Source organism: Marmota marmota, unplaced genomic scaffold (assembly GCF_001458135.2).
Source record: "Marmota marmota marmota unplaced genomic scaffold, marMar, whole genome shotgun sequence".
Taxonomy (NCBI): Eukaryota; Metazoa; Chordata; class Mammalia; order Rodentia; family Sciuridae; genus Marmota; species Marmota marmota.
The window spans coordinates 270,528-276,527 of record NW_025999926.1 but is presented as its reverse complement, the minus strand read 5'-3'; positions in this window follow the sequence as shown (position 1 = coordinate 276,527).

The following is a 6,000-nucleotide window of genomic DNA, read 5'->3' as shown; positions in this document are numbered from 1 at the left end:
CAGATGCAAAAACGTATCAGAAATCTGTAGTAGTGTACTTGGAAAGTTCTGGCCTTGACCCAGGGGTAGATCACTCATCGAGCAGCTGTGAATACTCGAGGAACCTGTGAAATTATGGAGTGGGGAGAGGATGGTGTTTTCATAATTCTAGGGGAGGGACAGTTATCCAAGGAAGGAAAGACTTCCAGGACAAAACGGAACACACTGGTACATTTGTCAAGGTAAAACTCACACAGTTGTATGGAGAGAGACATCAAACAGCACAAACTCAACAACAGAAAGAAAAAAATATATCTATCTGTGGTAGGGATAACAGATCAAATATTTGCTGGTGTCTATCAAAGATTTTGCAAATCTGTAGACAGAGTGATTTCAGTTCTGGGAATCTACACCACAGAAATTCTTGAAGATGCACATAAAGTTCAAGGATGTTCATGTCAGACTTGTTTGTAAGAGAAAAAGAAAGAAAGAAAGAAACTGAAAGGTTTACAAAGAGAAAATTGGTCAAGAAAATTGTACTACAGGATACACTGCATGATTAAAAAGAATAAAGTACTGGTGGGAACAAACTCCTACTTTGTGTCAAAACAATGAAATTGCTCTTTTTACATTGTTTGAAAACCATTTGAAGGTAAGTGGATATAGAAGTGTTTGGAACCCATTCTTAGGCTAGCCCACCCATTCTTGGGATAGCCCACCCAGTGTGGGGGAGGGAGTGAAACCGGATGTTCAAGTTCTATTCTTCACGTCTCCTCCATGTTTGGATGTTTAATATGAATGCATGGCACTTGTGTAATTTAAAAATGTGAACAAGAGAAAACCATGACTCCTCATCTCTAGGAATGACAACTAAGGGACCTCGCAGGACGTGTGCTTTAAGCCAGAGGCAGAAGAAGCACGGGTCCAGAGCCAGTCAGGGCCACACCCGCACCATGTGGGAACAGGGGACAAAGTGCACAGCTCAGCTGCAACCCGAGAGCACAGGTATTGGGCACCAGGGCTAAGGTTTCATTTTTTGCTGGAACCAAAGAACCAAAACTTACAAAGGCAGAAGTGACCAGCATTTCAGCTGCTGGCAGAGAGGCACGTAAGCTGCTCGGTCCTGTTCTAACTCAAAACCACCGGGTGACACTGCCCGGGTTGCCAGGTAGAGAAGTGCACGGAGATCCGGGCGGGGCTTCTTCCATGCCCGAGGGACCCCAGGGATCAGCGTGCAGGGAGCTTGCAGGAGGGTCCCAAGGCCTGGCCTCAGACCTCCCTCGAATTGCCCTGAACTCGGGCTGAAAAGGGGCCATAAGGTGCCAAGGCAGATCTCGGCCACCTGAAGAAGCGACACGCCCCGGTCCTGCTCCTGCACTCGCGGGGGTGTCCGCAGGGTGCACGTGGGGCGGCAGAAGAAAACACCCATGCTCTGGTGAGGGGGCAACCTGAACCAGGGGTTGGCTTCCTTCCCCCTGAGCGCTCAGGGGAACCACTGGGTCCCTGGGTTTTGAGTCAGTCAGTCACACGTGGAGCAGGCGGGTGCATTTAGAATTGACTGCCAGGACCTTGGGGTTTCCGAGCGGACCATCCTGGAAGCTGCTTGAAGGACCTTAATGTAGAAAACCCCGCCCCTTTTCCTGGGACGACTTCAGCCTTTGGAGGGGTTTCTGCCAAGCAACTTGCAGTCGGGTCCAGGCCTTGGACTTCACATCAGGTTCAAGCCCCCCTTGGAGAGGTGTCGTGTGGATCAAGCCAGAAGGAAGAGACTGGTGCTTCTGAACGGAGTTGTTACCACTGGTGTCTGTTAGTCATGTGATCATCATTAATAAGTAACACTGATTCAGTACTTACTACCTGGAAGGTGCACTTTTAAATACTTCCTGTATCACCTCATCTAATCCTTACAACAATCCTGCGGGCTTGGGCACTTTTATTACCATTTTTCAGGTAAGGAAACTGAGGCACAGAGAACAGAAGCAACTGTCCAGGCTTGGACAGATGGTGGGAGGAGATGCTGGCGTCCAGGTCTAGATCCCGCTTGAGCCTGGCTCTTGATCTCCCTCTCCACTGTGCAGTAAGCTCGTCTGTCTCCTGAGACTTCCCAGGATCTGTGGAAATAAACAGCAGGACAGGAAGGAACAAAAGGTTCCTCTAGAAAGAAACCAGGGGATGGTGGGAGGGGGGGAGTGATACTGGCCAAATTATATTGTTACATCATGTGTGTATGTGAATATGTAACAACAAATCTCATCATCCTGAACATCTACAATACACCAATAAAAAATGTGGGAAAAGAAAGATTCCTCTAGGGTATGCACAAAAATGAACATTGCTGTGAATAAGTTGGTTCTCAGCCATTAGTTCAAGGAGGGGAAAGTATTAAGTTTCTAGGGGGAAAAGATCTTATTCATCCATTTTTAGTGGCTAAAATGAAATGCCTGAGGCAGGCTAACCTTATAAAGAAAAGAGTTTTATTTGGCTCACAGTTTTGGATGCCTGGGGCAAACACTCTGAGGATTTGAGATCTGAAAAATACAAACCTTGGATTGGCTTACTTCACTTAGCATTATCTTCTCTAACTCCATCCATTTACCTGCAAATGCCATGATTTTATTCTCTTATAAGGCTGAGTAATATTCCATTGTGTATATATGCCACATTTTTTTTTATCCATTCATGTACTAAAGGGCCTTGAGGTTGGCCCCACAGTTTAGCTATTGTGAATTGTGCTGCTATAAACATTGATGTGGCTGTGTCCCTGTAGTATGCTGTTTTTAAGTCCTTTGGGTATAGACCGAGGAGAAGGATAGCTGGGTCAAATGGTGGTTCCATTCCCAGTTTTCCAAGGAATCTCCACACTGCTTTCCATATTGGCTGCACCAATTTGCAGTCCCACCAGCAATGTATGAGTGTGCCTTTTCCCCCACATCCTCGCCAGCACTTATTGTTGTTTGTATTCATAATAGCTACCATTAGCCAATACCAAAAAACTGAATGCTGAATGTTTTCTCTGATATAAAGGAGGCTGACTCATAGTAGGATAGGGAGGGGGAGCATGGGAGGAATAGATGAACTCTAGATAGGGACAGATGAACTGGAGGGGAAGGAAGGGGGCAGGGGGTTAGAAATGATGGTGGAATGTGATGGACATCATTATCCAAAGTACATGTATGAAGACATGAATTGGTGTCAACATACTTTGTATACAACCAGAGATATGAAAAAATTGTGCTCTATATTATGTATTTGTAATATGAATTGTAATGCATTCTGCTGTCATATACAATAAAAAGTTAGTAATAAATATTAACTTGTGGGCTAGGGCTACAGCTCAGTGGTAGAGCGCCTGCCTTGCATGTGTGAGGCACTGGGTTCGATCCTCAGCACCACATAAAACTGAATAAATAAAGATATTGTGTCTATCTACAAGTAAATAAATATTTTTAAAAATATTAACTTGGGATTTATGAATAAATGTTCATGATAAATTTACAAATTTAGAATCAAATGAAAAAAAGGACAAACCTTTAGCCCAACCCCTATTTCCTAGGAAGGACCTGTTCACTAAGGAGAGGGTTGCTCCAAGCACACAAAGCTATTAAGGAGACTTGGGCCTCTGGGGTTTCCTGATTTAAAGCTTGCCTTTGGATGCCTCCCTCCGCGTTCTCTGTTCTGGAACACTACCTTTTGGTGCTTAGAGGCACTGCTCTGTTCTGCACCACTCTGCTCCCTAATTGCTTATTATGGGCTATACAGATAGGGAAATATTTGCTGTCAGGACTGAAAATCAGTTTTAACCTGCATTTATTCCAAGGATTGAACTTGTACTCGATTCAGATTGAGCATCCCTTATTCAAAATGCTTGAGACCACAAATGTTTTGGCCTTTGATTATTTTGGATTTTAGAATATTTGCATACATAATGAGCTCTCTTGGGAGGCCACCCCAGTCTGAACATGAAATTCATTTATGTTTCACATGTACCTTATGCACATAGCTGAAGGTAATTTTATTATAGTATTTTAAATAATTTTGCTTATGAAAGAAAGCTTCAAGCTGTGTAATTTTCCAATTGTGGAATCGTGTCAGTGCTCCAAAGTCTTGCATTTTAGAGCATTTTGTATTTTGAATTTTTACGCCATGGTGCTCGGCCTGTATTCACAGAGTTGTGTGTCCATCGCCATGATCCAGTTTTAGATCATCACCCCCAAAACATCCCCAATGCTGGTTCTCAGTCCATGGTACCTCCGCATCACAGGTAATCTTTTGTTTCTTGCTCACTTTGCTTTCGCTGGACATGGACTCCCTGTGGATTCCTGTACTCTGCCATGTATTCTGTCTGGTTTCTTTAACTTAAAATGTTTTTGAGATTCATCCATTTTAACATTTTGAGAGTAGATCATTAATTTTTTAAAAACTATTTTTTTTAGTTGTGGATGGACATAATACCTTTATTTAATTTATTTATTTAGATGTGGTGCTGAGGATCGAACTCAGTGCCTCATACGTGGGAGGCAAGCCCTCTGCCACTGTAAGCCACAACCTCAGCCCTGATCATTACTGTATCCTTAATGACTTAACACAGAAATGACTTAATACAGGTTGAGCATCATTACTTTGTATTGCTGAATTCTAGTCCATTGTATAGATACACCACATTTTACTTGTTCATTCACAAGTTAGTAGGCATTGTGATTGATTTCAGTTTGGGACCATTACAAATAATGTTGCTATAAACATTTGTATGCATGTTTTGGTTTTGCATGAACATGTTTTTATTTTTCTTGGGAGTAAAATTACTGAGCTATATTTTCCTGTTTTTTCCCCCGCCCCCCCTGCTACATCATAGACTTGTGAAAAACTGAAATTTATTTCTCACTCATCTAGAGCCTGGGAATTCCACAATCAAAGTGCCCAGGGACTTAGTGTCTGGGGCCTCATGGATGGCACCTTCTCTGTCCTGATATGGTGACAGGTGCCAGTGAGCTCCCCCGGGCCTCTTTTATAAGGGCACTAATCCCATTCATGAGAGTTTTGCCCTCAAGATCCAATCAGCTCTGAAAGGCCCCACTTACTAAGGCTACCACACTAGGAATAGATTTCTACACACAAATTTGGGAGTGGGGTACACAAACATATAGACTATAATGCATATGCTCAATCTATGTTAACTTTTTAAGAAATTGCTGAATTATTTTACAAAGTGATCGTACCATTTTACATTTCCACCAGCAGAGTATGAGACCTTTAGTTTTTCCATACCTTGCCAATATTAGTATTATCTATCTTTTTGGGGATAGCTGTTCTGTTGGGTGTGCGGTGGTATCTCTTTGTAGCTTTAGTTGGCATTTTTCTCATACTGATGTTGAATATTCTTTCATGTGATTATTTACCATTCATATGGCTCTTTTGTTGAAATGTTAAGACTTTCACTCATTTGTAAACTGGGTTTTTTGTTATCTTAGCATTAAATATTTTTTTATGTGTCTGGATACACATCCTTTATTAGATACATGATCTGCATATAATTCTGCAGTCTGTGGCTTGTTCTCATTTCCTTCATAATGTCTTTTCTTTTATGTCTCATGCCTTTGGTGTTTTGAGAATTCTTTCCCAAACCCAAGACTTAAAAGGTTTCCTCCTGGAAGTTTTATTAGTTTTAGGGCTACAGTCAACTTCAAGTTAATTTTTGTATATAGTGTGATCTATAGAGCAGGGTCTAAGTGGGTTTGTTGGATCCTGTGTTAGGTTTCTATGACAAATCAGCATATATCAATGGCTTACAACAGCAGAACTTCATTTTCTCACCGTTCTGAATCTGAAATCAAGGGGGCTGGAACCACTGCTCTCCTGCTGAAGGCTCTGAGGACGCTCCCTGCCTCTGGTGGCAGCTGGTCATCCTTAGCTTCAGTTGTACCACTCCCATGGATCGCAGCCTCAGTCTTCCCTGACAAAGGCATTGATAGCCTGTATAAATTTCCTCAACTGGCTCTGCCTTAGAGGGACACTTGTGGAATT